This window comes from Mustela nivalis (genome assembly GCF_964662115.1).
Source record: "Mustela nivalis genome assembly, chromosome: 19".
NCBI lineage: Eukaryota > Metazoa > Chordata > Mammalia > Carnivora > Mustelidae > Mustela > Mustela nivalis.
The window spans coordinates 41,019,131-41,032,700 of record NC_139038.1 but is presented as its reverse complement, the minus strand read 5'-3'; the positions used below and the strand labels follow the sequence as shown (position 1 = coordinate 41,032,700).

The 13,570-nt window shown below is 57.8% G+C and overlaps 1 pseudogene across 1 annotated transcript in view; it reads left to right on the top strand.

Moving 5' to 3' along the window:
- LOC309854013 (extracellular serine/threonine protein kinase FAM20C-like) overlaps nucleotides 1-13,570 on the top strand; it is a 36,187-nt pseudogene that overhangs the window by 5,900 nt on the left and 16,717 nt on the right. The window contains exon 3 of the transcript XR_014316613.1: nucleotides 5,223-5,301. The product of XR_014316613.1 is annotated as an extracellular serine/threonine protein kinase FAM20C-like (transcript). The remainder of the gene's footprint in view (nucleotides 1-5,222; nucleotides 5,302-13,570) is intronic.

Sequence of the window (13,570 nt, the reverse complement as noted above, 5' to 3'; positions counted from 1 at the left end):
AGCTGCCTGAGGGCCTGGGTGCCGCCCTAACTGGTTAGAGGCCGGCTCCTCAGGAGGGCAGTTCCAGCCCCAGAGAGCTCACAGTCCCCCTCCCACCCTGGGTGGTGGCAGTGGGTCCCAGTCTCCAGGTCCTGGCTCTCCCGCATGGAGGGGCGGGGGCGACAACTGAAAATGCTCAGTTTGCCGGAGGCACTAGGTCCTCTGGGAGGAAGGACACAGACCACCCCAGACCGACGGGAGGGAAGACTGCAGGCAAGGCAGGCGGAAGGTGGCAAATAGCTGGGCGCCTCCTCAGTTTTCCCTGCAACCGTCTAGTCCAAGATCAAGAACAAAAGCCCAGTCAAGGGCCCTGGGCACCTGCTTTCTCCATCTCCAGCAGACAACAGCTGGGCTCTGCTGGGTGTGTTCCCATGGTGTTCCTTCTAGCTCCAGGGAGGGTGCCGGATGCCTGCTGGGGCAGTGCCCTCTTTCCTCCCTTAAGTCAGTTTAATTATCATGATAAAAGTGAGCGGCCACACAGCAGTCTTGAGAGGGGCGGGAGGGGGGCAGTGCAGTTACTGCTCCAGCATCCTGGGCATGCATGCGAGGGACTGACGTCTGGTGGAGGCCTGACAAGGTCTCACAGCAGGCCGAGCAGGAGGACCCCAGCCCTCAGAGTCTCCTCCAGTCCCTGGCTCGTAGCAACCCCCGGGGTGTCTCCCAATGATGGACAGATAGACACACACTGTGCTGCTCTCTGAGGGCCCATGTCTCTCAAGGCCCAGGGGCAGGAGAAGGGGCTCTGCATGGTACCCAGGGCTCTAGAACACTGTGATCAGGGGGAGGCGTCTGGGGTGGGCAAGGAAGACCACGGCTGACCTAAGGGCTCCTGGCATCACATCCCCCAGATCTGAGCCATCCTGGGCCTTGAGACAAGGCAGGGCTGGGAAAAAATTCAGACCACTTGCCTGGCCATGATCCCTGAGGACAGGCATGGCTCACACTTCTCAGAGGAGGTGACAGAAGCCCCCACGGGTGGCCTGGCAGTGCCTTACACGTGGGCGTGTTTGCGTGGGCCACCAGTCTCTTAAGCAGATTTCTTTCCTTTAAAAGAGGTGGCTCACCAAAACATGGGTTGGGGGTTCCTGTTAGAAATGGGGAGCCTGGCGATGCTGATCCTGGCTTCCACGGGAAACCAGTTGCTGAGTGATTCAAGTGACTTGTCCCTTCCAGTACCGAGGTGTGCAACGCGGGATGAACTAAGGACAGAGCCCAGCATCCCGTGTCTCCCAGCGCTTACGCCTCCTTGGTGTGGTGCCATCAAGTTCCCCAGCTGGGATGGCACCCCTTTTCCTTTTGGGTCTGTCTCTCTTCTCCTGGGGCTGCTCTTGGTGCTTGGTTTACTCGACCCTTCCTAGGAGGACCCTAAGAAATGCAGTTCCCATTCTGGGTCTTCTGAGGGGAGCTGTGTTCTGGGGAAAGACAGCAAACTCTCCGGTGTCCAGATGTCTTAGTGCTCATGGCATACAAATATGCAAACATTAGCATATTAGTTCTGTTAGTGTGTGTGAGCGTGTATAACTACTGGTGCATGTCATTAATGATCGGTAGTCCGTGCTAATTGATACCATATATGAACGCGTAGCTGGCAGATATGGCTCTGGAGGGACAGCAGGAAAGACAGAGCCGACATCCGTGGTCTGGATGGTGGGATGTGCCTGCAGGAGGCAAGCAGGGGAGGGGAGAGCGTATATGACAGGTGCCCTCCATGGGGCTTGAGGGAACCAGACCCCCAGTTAGGTGCCCCTCGTGGGTGCTGGTGATTTGAGGACAGTGAGGCCCAGATTTGGGTGAGGCCGTGGAGATGGAGAAAAGTTGGCTGATGGGGCTTGTTTGGGGTGAGTGTCTTCTGGGGACGTGGCCACTGGAGGCCTTAGCGCGTCCACGAGCCCACAGTGGGCTCACTGCTCAGTCAGGTGCCCCCCAGGGCAGAGGTTAGCCATGTTTCAACAGGCCTCTGTCCCCTGAGAAACATGGAGACCCAACCAGGTTAGGGAACATCCACCAGCTCTCACACGGGACCCCTGCTGCACACCTGGCTTCTCCCAGAAGTTGGCCTCCACTTCCACGGCCTCTCTCCGACACGGGTGCAGGCCAGATTTCTCAAGTCTGACTTCAGGAAGAAACCCCAAACTCACACCCTCCTTCTCAAGGGCTGGTTAGGGTCCAGGCTCTGCCACCGGGGCCCTTGGCCCTAACCCTCTCCCCAGGCCCATTGGTGACAGCAGAGCCAGGACATTCACCCCAAGCACAGACCTGTGGGAGCATCTGCCTCCCACCCATCCCAGAGGAACACTTGGCCTTTGCCATGACTGTTGGCCATTTGCATGTGGGCTTTGCCCGTACCTGATTTCCAGGTGTCTCCAAGTTGTCAACCCCAGCTTGGCAGAGTGAATAGTGGCCCCGAGTGGGAAGGCACATGTCCCCAGACAAGAGAAAGGTGGTGTCCAGGGCCACTAGCAAAAGCCTGGCCTTTGCAGATGCTAAGGCCCATTAATTTCTAGTTACTTGCTTGGTCCGTGGAGAGGAACTGGTAATGCAGCAGAAAACACAGGTCAGCAGGGCACTCAGATCTGCTTCCAGAACAAGAATGACTCAACCGACCAGATTTGCATAATAATTTATTATTCAAGAAAACCAGGATTGCAAGCCCTGGAGAGAGCTGATGTGCTGTCCCTGACAGCACATGTGTGATCCCAGTTATTACATGGAAATGGGGACATCGAATGGGGCTTAATCAGGCCACTAATTTTCTTAATGATCACTTCTGTTTTCATCTTATTAAGAAACGTAATAAATGTTCATTGTTGAAATTTAGAAAGCACAGATAAGGGAAAAAAGGAAATTAGAACCCTCTGTGATTCTGCCCGTGGGGGGTGAGCACTGGGCTGGGGCTGGGGCTTCTTAATTGGGCATCCAGATTTTCTCACGTGCTTGCATACACACCTTCCAGAAAAGGCAGCTCACAGAGCACACAGGCTTCCTAAGCTGCTCTGCTTAATGATAAGATAAGGAGCAGTTTGCCACATCGTTCGAGAGTCTCTGCTCTGCTTAATGATAAGATAAGGAGCAGTTTGCCACATCGTTCGAGAGTCTCTGGTACCGTTATGAGGACTACGTAGCATTCCCTCCGTGGGATTCCCCGTGCATTGTACTTCTCCGTGGGATCCCCCCCTCCCAAGGGCTGCGCCTTTTTACCTTATTTCCAGTGTTCTGGAGCAAAGTGGAATTTTTCGGGGGTTGGGGGTTGTTTTCTGAGGCTGCAAGAGCCTCCCACAGACCCAAGTCACATACTGGTCTAGGGCACCGGTGCCCTCAGCTCCACCTGCTGGACCCCGAGACCAGGGCGCGTCCGAGGCAGCCAGGCTCTCCCGGCCACAGACGTTGCAGAGGAAGGAATGAGCAAGTGGCTGGGTCGGGAGCCCAGGAATGGGGCTGGGCCTTGGCCCTCCCAGAGGCCACGAGAGCCACCCAAGATGCTCAGGGAGCTCAGGACGCAGTCCCATGACAGTCTTGAACAGGCCATGGGCCCTGCCCCATGCCCCATTCTAGATGCTTCACGAGCATTACCCGCTTGCTGGCGGTAGCAGCCTCTCGAGGCAAATGTGATGGTCCCCCTACCCGAACTCCGCTTGCTCTAGCTGCGTATGGTCGACCTGTAGAACTGACAGATTAAGTCATGCATTATCCTTACGTGTCTTGACATTCACCACGGCGCCATGAAGGGGGCCAAGCAGGCACCGAGCAGGCACCCACCCCCATGTGGCTCCCGCAGCATGGCGCCCCTCATTCATCGCTACTCACCTGGCCTCAATCTTCACTTCCATGCACATTCCTCCCCATCCGTCACTGCTCTGGCTGGAGTCCACCTAGGTTCCTCTCTTCCCTCCACACCCCACACCTACCACCACATGGTTCCTTGGACCCCCTGGTATTTCTTTAGTTTTTCCATTTCCCCCATCTCTGCCATCCAAGCCACCGGTGTCCACTCTGGCTGCTTTAGCCTCCTTCCCCTGGCTTCCACCTTCCATCCTCGCAGCCAGCCCCCTCTGTGGTGGGGGACGGCATGGGCCTGGTTCCTGGCTGTTCTGCTGTCCAGCGCCGACCACTCCCTCCCTGAGGAAAGGACCCACTTCCTTCCTACCCACTGGGCTGGATGGACCTCAGGACCTTCCTTCAGGCTGTGAATGTGCCTGGCTCCCTCCTTCTTCAAATCCTGTGTGTTCGGGCCACCCTCTGTCCTCGCTGAGAGCGGCGTAAATGTCACCTCCCCAGAGAGGCCTTTCCGAGGGCCCCTCAAGCCTGCTGCCCTCTTGCACAGAAGCCTGAGGTCATCTCCATGTTTACACTTTACAGTCTGTCCTGCCACACGGGCGCAGACTCTGGTGGGGATACCTTGCCTGTCCCTTGTTCCTCTGGCAACAGTGGCACAGCTGGTGCCTGGCATGGAGGCAACAGGCCGTGTGGCCCATTTCCCACGGTCTGGAGCCCTCACCATGTGGAGGTGCGGCAGGCGAGCCAGCTCAGCTCCTGAGGGGGCCACAGTCCAGGCCCAACCTCTCACCCCACGGTTCATGGAAACCCTTGAGTGTGCTCCTTCCTTCAGCTCCATCAGCATAAAGGAGAGCCACAGTCTGGGGGGAAGAGCAGACATTTTCAGGAATTCTTTAGCCTCTGAGCTGGCATGGCAGGTGAGAAGCCACCATGATGCTTTTGGAGTCCTCCATCCCCCATAGCATCCATGTGGAGCGCCCTGTGATGAGTGGGGCCTTCGGTCTCCTCAGACTAACCCCACTCAGGCTTCCTGTAGAACCCCAGAAACTCAGACTGGGCAAGCAGTGGTGTGGGGTGGGGCAGGTGGGTGAGTAAGTCATGCAGGTGTCTGGGCAGGGGAGGTGTTGCCGGTGGGCGCATGTACGTGGCCAGCCTTCCCAGAAGCTGCCCTCTGGCCATGGCTCAGACCATCTGAGAGATTCTGCCCCAGCATCTGATGTCAGGTGGGAGTGTGTATCCGCATTATTGCAGGAAACCCCAAACTTTCCAGGCAGTATGGGGGCCCTCAGCCACACCCAGAGGTCCAGGTAGGGCTGTGGGACCAGGGTGGGAGCTGGTCTCACTTGCCCACAGAGGGGGGAGTCTGCACGCAGCAAGTGACCCCGTGTCTCTTTCCCTCTCCCTTGCAGCCATGAAGTCGGGGGGCACGCAGCTCAAACTCATCATGACATTCCAGAATTATGGGCAGGTGCTGTTCAAACCCATGAAGTAAGTGCTGGGGACCAGTTGGGATGGGGGTGCCTGGTGCCGAGACGGGTCTGGAGGGAGCAGCACCAGGTTTCTGGCGGAAAATGCAGCGTTTCCTCCCAGAGGTGTTGTGGGCTGAACTGTGGGGGACTGCTCTGGGCTTTCTCCCCCTCGAGGCAAGTGAGCAACCCAGGGGTCTGGCCCCCCAGCCCCTCCTCTCCCTGGTGTCCCCAGTCCTCCCTCTCCCAACCCTCATCAGATCATTCCTACCCCGGTGAGCTTTAGTGTTGTAAACAAGGAACCGAAATACAGACACCAAAGAATGCTCCTAAAGAAGGTGACTTTGGCCTCTCCTGCATGGCTCAGGGATCAGGCGACTTTTTCTATAAAAGGCCCGCCAATAGGTATTTTAAGTCTTGTAGGCCATATGGTCTGTGTCTCAGCTCCTTGGGTCTGCTCTCCGAGCCCAGAAGCAGCCAAACAATGGCTGTCAGTAAAGCTTTATTTATAAAACTCGCAGGAGCTGGATTGACCACCACCCCCCCACCGACTGTAGTTTCCTGTTGCATAAAGTAGAGACCATGCTACCAAAATTATTAAGGCCTTCAGTGGCACATGAAAATCTGTTCCTGGTGGAGGAGTATTTGAAAGCCAGGCTACCTCAAGAAAATTCACGAGGAACATCCATGTTCTTCTTCTTCCTTTTTTTTTTTTTTTTTTAAAGATTTTATTTATTTATTTGACAGAGAGGTTACAAGTAGAGAGAGAGAGAGAGAGAGAAACAGGCTCCCTACTGAGCAGAGAGCTTGATGTGGGGCTCGATCCCAGGACCCTGAGATGATGACCTGAGCCGAAGGCAGAGGCTTAACCCACTGAGCCACCCAGGCACCCAGCATCCACGTTCTTGATGACCATCCTGATGATGCCAGGGCTCAGGTATCCCATTGGGGCCCAGGTTGCTCCACCATCTCCTGGGAGGGCCAACAAAGCCATTTGTGTGCTGGCTAGAGGGAGTTCATTGCATTTAAAGTGTGGGTTGCACCCTCAAGTGCCCACAAGGACCATGCAAGTTGTGTGAGCCTGCTGGCAGGGGGGAGGGGGCCGGCAATCTGCCAGGCATGGACTCCACCGGAAGGGGCAGCTGCCTGTGTTCACCAGATCTTGACCATCTGTCCTAATATGCAATTTTCAGGATAAGCTCTCTTTTCATAATAATGGCTCTCTTTTTCTGCTTAACTTTCAAATTTCAAAAATGGTGGTAACTAATTGAGAAGCATCCCAAATGCCTTGGAGGCCACACAGAATACAACTGCTAGTTGGTAACTTGTGACCGAAGGTATGATCTTGGGTCCAGGGTGTTTCTGGGACTCTTGCTCCCTTTCCTTGGGACCGACGTCCTGTCAGGGTCTTCCCCGAGGGTCCTGTCTGGGATTGGGGCTGCCTGGAGTCTGGAGCAGGTGGGGTGAGAACATCATTCACACAGGCGAAAGGAAGGACAGCAGGACAGGTTGGAAGCCCAGGACTGTGGGAATCTGAGGCAGATGCCCGACGCCAGGATGTGGTGAAGCCACCCCTGCTACTATCAGGGGTTCGTGAGCACAGGCACCTCCTTCCCCTTGTCCATGCAGAAAGGGAGGTTCGCATCTCCTCCAGGAGAATTAGTAGAGAAAAAGGAGCTGCGATGGGCTTGGCGGTCGCAGGAAGACGGCTGGATGCAGGAGTGTGGTCAACCAGCTCTCCTCAGGAGAGATGATTGGGGCGGGTCCACACAACTGGAGGGTATGCAACCTAGGGCTGGGTGTGGGTTCCTCGTGGAATATTCTGGAAGGAAACAAGGCCTGGGATGGGCATGGGCTCTTCGTAGAACTTTCCAGCTTCCTTGGGCTTCTTCGTGGTTTTGGCTCCACTGTTGAGGGGAGACCGTTGGGAGGCTGCAGCCTCTCACAGGGAGGCTGAGGCAGGAGGGCTGCTTCCGGGTTGCTCGATGCTCACATCCCCCCCGTGGGATGACCTGTGTGGGCTACCATTACCAGCAGTACTGGTAATGCTGCCAAGAGAGCAGCAGGGGCAGTGTTCACGGGCCGCGGCAGCAGTTTCCAACAGGCCCCGCAGAGGCCGGTGCACCCCGTGTCTTCATGACTGGCCTTGGTTCTTGTTGTAAGCGTCACACCTCCAGATTCTTGTGGAACAGGTGTGCTTTCCAGGGCTGAGGGCATGTGAGTGTGTTACACAGCGTCTCCCAGCCCCATGACGACTCTACCAGGGCCTCCCCACTCTTCTAGGCCTTTCTGTGGCCCTCACTCTCAAAGTTTCTCTGGTGTGCATGTGCCACGGGTGTGGTGAGCACTGATGGGGGGAGTGGCCATGCCCCCTTTGCTGCCACAGAGCCCCACAGAGGCTGCTGCAGCTCCAGCAACATGGGTCAGATCCAGAGAGTCTGGGTGGATGAACGTATGCCAGAGGATCTGAATACGATGAGCGTGTTTTACTAAAGAGACAGACCCCCCCCACACCCACACGGGGCCAGAATTAGCAGGAAATACTCAGTGGGCCTCATGGCTGAAAGGTCATGCTAAAGTAGCTGCCAGGGACAGGCCTCTCTCTCTCCCCTTCTAGAACATCTGCCAGCCGAAAACCTGATATTAAACAGCTTAATATATCTCCTTGATGGCAAGGTGGTTGTTTTCTGCTGTGTGAGTGATGGGAAAATTACCCAGGATGGAAAGGCTAATTTTTGCTTCTGTGCCTTCATTTGGTGAGTCAGGGATCTGCTGTGTTCAGGAGGAAAAGGGAAAGCGTTCACCTTGTCTGGTGCTTTGCCTCCCCGAGGTTATCCCTGGAAATGGGAACCGGGGCCCCTAGGATATCGGACGCTGGTCCCAGGAACCTGGGTTAGCCTGAATGTAGCCTTGTGTGTCCTTGTAAGAGGGGAGCAGGGATTTGTCCCAACACCCGCAGCTGGCCAGCTCCTGCCTCAGCCTGTGAGTGGGGCCAAGTCTGTCCTTTAGAGTAGATAGTCAATGGTCAGAGCATTCCAGGGATAACAGTTACATGCAAAGGGCCTGGGGCACCAAAACAGGCTCCCTCAAGTTCTGCCGACTCTCATCACAATGGACAGATGGTAGAAGTGGGACTTGGGTGGCAGCAGGTTGGGGGGGAAATCGTGATCCTAGGTGCGTTGGGGTGCCGTGGGGTGCCCTCAGGGCGAGCAGGAGTGACGTGAGCCACGTTGTTCCTGGTGATCAGGGAGGAGACACTGGTGGGTTGTGCTTGTGGACATGCCCTGGATGGGATCCCCTTAGGCAGGAGGTCCGGGGGGTTGGGGATCACCCAAGAAGCCACACTAGGTCCTCATCTGGGGAGGGTGTTGGTGGGGAGCCCTGGTGAGCAGGGGGCCCGGCACAAGGGAGCCGTGGCTGCCTGCTGTGTGTGCCAGCACGGACACACGTGTTGCCCGCTGAGGGTGCTTGCCCGGACACCTGCAGATGGGCTTCCTGGGACTCCTCCCGGGCGTTCCCTTCTCTCTGCTTCTGTCCTGCAGGGTTTGGCGGGCAGTGCTGTTCCCTGATACACACAAAGTTTAGGTGTGGCCCTCCTCTGTCTGGGCCTCAGTTTCCCATCTGCAGGGAACTCAGGGGGCCCCTAGCTCTGCCTAAGATGCCCGAAACAGCTGTGTGACAGCTGTCTGTGCCCCGAGCAGTCCCCCAGGGGCCCCTTCCCCAGAGTCCGACCTGGCAGTTGGCTGTCGCTTCTGTTCTGGCTCTGGTTTGCCTGGTCTCAGTCCCCGTGCTTGCCGTGTGGCACCCACTGACTGGGCCAGCGTTCAGCACCCTCCCACCCCTCCCAGGACTGCACGCCTCCTTCCCTCTCCGTCAGCCCAGAGGTGTGGTAGTGGCAGCGGCAGCAGCAAGGGGGAAGGACCATGGGTCCTTGCTGCTCCCCGAGGCATCTCCCCTGAGCCGCCTCCCCTGCCACGCTGCTCCAAGGGGGCTGGGGGCGCACCTGCTTCCGGCCAGCCTGGAGAGGGCATGCAGGGCTTGCCGACCCCTCTCCACCAGCTGTTCTCAGGCGTCAGTGGAGAGAATGGGGCCCAGCCCACACTCCACGCAGCCTCCCACATCAGAGCCTTTCTGGGGCGCCATGGGGCTGATTCAGGCCCGTGGACCCGAGTGCACAGCCTGAACCAGGCCTCCCGCTTGCAGGCTGAGACCTCTCTGACTGACTGCGATCTGGGGGGGGGACGGGGACACTTCGCAGGCTGTCATGAAGGTGGAGGGAGTGACTCCGCACACACAGCTTAGATCATAGTAGGAGCTGGATACGGTTGGCTTTGCCTCCCCCGCAGGCTTCGGTAAAAAGCTGCCAATTTCCTCTATTTTTAACCAAGCCCAAGCTTTCTGTTTTCCCACAACTTAAAGAACACTGAGATGTTAATAGTGACGGGGGAACTGGGCGGGGGTGGGGAGCCTGCTTGTAAAGGAGGAAGGGAGGGGTTCTGCTGTGTTGAGGACGAACTTGAGCGTGGAAGTCACAGCTGTTGGGAGCCAGGACCTTTCTGGGGCCCGGGGGACTGTTCCTGCAGCCAGACCTCCAAGCCTGCACACAGCCTCCCCAAGTCCCCAAGAAGCTGGGCACCTGACTGGCTCCGAGTCCCTGGGCCCGTCCCAGTACCCAGAGCTGGAGCCGTGTCTGACCTTGGGAGGGGGAATCCCTTAAGAAAGAACCCAGCACTGGCCATTTCTACCTGTGTGATTCTGCACCTGCCTTTTCCCCTTGGCTGACCTCAGACTTCCTTGTCATTAAAATGGGGACAGGGATGGGAGCCTGGGGTGGGGGTGCTACTTACTAGATTCCACCTCTCTTTGGCTTCTGGGAAAAGAGAGGCACCTTCTCCCCAAATGTTCTGTGTCAGTTCCTCAAAGTCTCAGAAATATCGCGGGGATGGCATGACCAAATCTGAGGAAACGGACCGGATTTCATAACTGTTCCAAGATTGCTAAATCCCATGTCCTTCCTGCTGCTTCAGGGCTGCCAGCGGCTCCGTATCAGTTCCCTGTGCTTCTGCGGCAGGTTACTGCAAATGCAGGGGTGTGAAGCCACCTGAACCGTCCTCCCGCAGGCTCGGAGGTCAGAAATCTCAACAGGATCTGCCAGCTGTGTTCCTTCTGGAGGCTCCGGGAGATCATGTGTTTCATTGCAAAGGAAGGCCTTAGGCAGCCTCTTGAAGCTGGAGGAGGGGAGGAAACAGCGTGTCTCCCAGAGCCTCTCTTCGAAGCCACCGCTGTGGCCTCTTCAGCCATGAGACCTCCCTCTGCTTCCTTCTTATAAGAACCCTCCATATGACATTACCCACCCTCCACCCCAGACAGTACAGGATCGTCTCCCCATCTCTAGATCCCAGACATAATTCCATCTGCAAAATTCCTTCTGCCCTTTAAGGAAATTCAGACCAGAGATTTCCTGGGAGAGTCCAACATAGCAGTCATTCTCACTTAAGTATAAAAATGCATGATCAGCTTTATGGTGCTTCCTTTCCAGCAAAGGGACGGAGTTTGGGTGTGGTCAGCTCTGGAGACGGGAAGAGAAGGAATGTGGAAGTCTGGGAGGCCCCCAAAACTGGCCCTGAGCAGCTCCTTGACAGGTTTAGCAGGCCTGGCATAGGATGCTCTGAGTACCCCTGGGGGCTGCCTCCACTGCCTGCTTTCTCGTGGCCTGTGCGACCCAGTACGCTTGTCTGCCTGGGTGGAGGTGTGAGGTTTTAGGAACTTCCTAGAGAGCAGGACTGAGACCTTCCCGGGATCCAGGCCTCCGGAATTCACCAGGCTTTGCCCGTCTTTCCACCCTGACCCTCCATCACTGCTGCCAAGGCTTTTCCCTGAAACCGTGCGCTTGGCTGTGGTTTGTGCCTGATTCCTTAGCCGCTGTTTTCCGAAGAAAGTGAGTGTACACTTTTCCATTTCCCCGCTGCTCAGGCCTGCCCAGGGCTGGGGCGGTGCGGGGGTGGGGGGCTCACTCTGACCTCAGCAGCTGTCGGTGTGGTGGGTGGCTCCCAGGTTCTGACTGCTCCGTGTATGGGGGCAGTGACCCCCAGGAGGGTGACCAGACGGGGAGGCTTCTCCTGCCCCTGGGCCCGTTGGAGAGGCTGCCGCCTGCCCCCCAGCCCTCTCAGTCCACAGGAAAGGACGGCGACTTGCTGGCTCTGTGCTCCCAGGTACCCAGTGTTCTAGGAAATGCTCGTCCTCAGCCCGGTCTCCCCACCCCTCGCCAGGGCAGGCACATGCTCTGGGTGCCTAGCCAACCCCGGGGTGTCTGATAGCATCTTCTTTCCACATTTCCATGCCCCACACTCCAGGAAGAAGCCCGGTGCCCCAGGCAGGCCACGCCCTTCATCTGCCCTGCACCGAGGCTGGCTTCCTCCACGACACCTGGAGGAAGGAGAGGCTGCCCGGTAACTGGGTTCAGCTGAGTGCAGTCTCCCGCCCGTGCAGCGTGCTCAGTACTTTTCCAAAGGGTTTTCCCTAAAAGGCCAGTCGGCCGCAGCCCCTTCAGCTCTCCAGCACCGCCCGGGATGTGGCAGGAAGCGGGCGGACCTCGCCACCGAGGGCACCATGTCCCATCTCCTCCTGGTCCCCACTCCACACAGATGCCCCCATGCTGTCCCCTGCTCCGTGGCCCGGGCCAGAGAAGAGTCCCCGTGCCCCCTGCCCCATGCCCCCAGCTCTCAGATCCCCCAAGTTCTCCTCTCTGGCTGGTCGGGGCTCCCTGCAGGAGTCCTGCTGATGGCCCATGTCTCGGCACCCGAACATGCAGGTGGCAACCAGCTGGGTGGATCCTGCGCGCCTCCTTCTGTCGCCGGGGGTGCAGAGCTGGCAGATTTCCACTCCCCTTGTTGATCTGGGCATGGACACTCAGCAGGAAGACCAGCAGGGAGCCAGCCTCGTCCTCCCTGAGCACCCCACCTGCCCGTCCTGGGCCTCTTCTGGCCATTGTTCCTACTTCAAGCTCCCCTGTGTGTGGGAGTCCTGACCACTCTGAGGACAGGAGCGGGGTCCGCTGGCCACGCCCAGAGCACAGAACCCCCTCCCAGGCTGGGGAAGCTGAGGGTGGGGGCTGAGCACAGTCCCTCAGCACCCCCGGTGGCCTTGGGGAGCCGGGTCTGCATGGGGCTGACCTAGCCCTTTGCTCCGGCCCACAGGCACCGTGTTTGCAACAAGCAAGCGGGAGGCCCACACTGGAGCCCACCCTCCCCTTCAGGTGTCTCCTGAGTTCCCTGCTCCATCCTTACCAGCACTGATTAAGCGGGGCCCCTGCCCAAGTTGCTCACAGCCTGAAGGAGCCTTAAAGCCACTCACAGGCGTGTCACACATCTGGAGACGCGCCCAAAGAACACAGAGGCCCCGGGAGCACCTCGGAGCCTCTAGGAGGGGAGACGAGCCCTGAGCGCACAGACAAAGAGCACTTCATCTCCACTTCTCCACCCTTCCGGGTCGTTCTGGGGAGGGGCATTGGGAAACTAAGACGGCCAAGCCGAGGCCTGTGTGTGGCCTCGGGGCAGAAGACAGAGCTGCTCCTGGTGTGAACAGCTGGAACGCAGAGGTCGAGGTCGCTGGAAAGCCCTGAGGTGGGAGATGTGAGGGCACCAGAAACTGTTCTGGAACCTGGTCACAGAGCCTCTGGGCTTGGCTATTCCCGGAGTGGCAGGGCCCAGAGCCACCTGCTTTCCAGGTGTGTGACCTGATCGGAGTGGGGGGCTGGCGTGAGGGAAAAGGAAGCAAAAGCCAGAGTTGGCAAATAGAAGTGCTTCCTCTTTAGCCTCACAGCTAACGCCACTGCACGTGGTGCTGGTGGTGGTGATGAAGGTAGAAACTGAAGACGTGCGGGTGGGAGAGCTCGGGGCCGCAGACCGATTTGTGTCCATTCCCTGTTCTTCCTCTACCTGTTCCTTTGTTTATCGTCCGCCTGTTCTGAAGCAGGCACGCGGCTCGGCCCTCCTGCCCCAGGCCCTGCAGACCGTAATCTAAGGTAGCAGTGCCCTGTTCTTCCGCAGAAGGCCCCAGCCGGGGAAGCCTTGCCGGGCTGCCCGGGAAAGCCCGTGGGGCTGAGGCCGATCTTGGGGAGCATGGGGGAAGCAAGCCCAGGCGCAGAGCCCCGCACAGGCAAAGGTGCAGAGATGGAGAAGTCCTGAGTGCTGGGTCTGGGAGAGGTTTGTTGATGCTGGAGGCGGCAGGGGTGAGGAGAGAGGAGGGCAGAGCCGAGGAGGGGGCCAGGAGGTGTCTGGTGGCAATAGTCG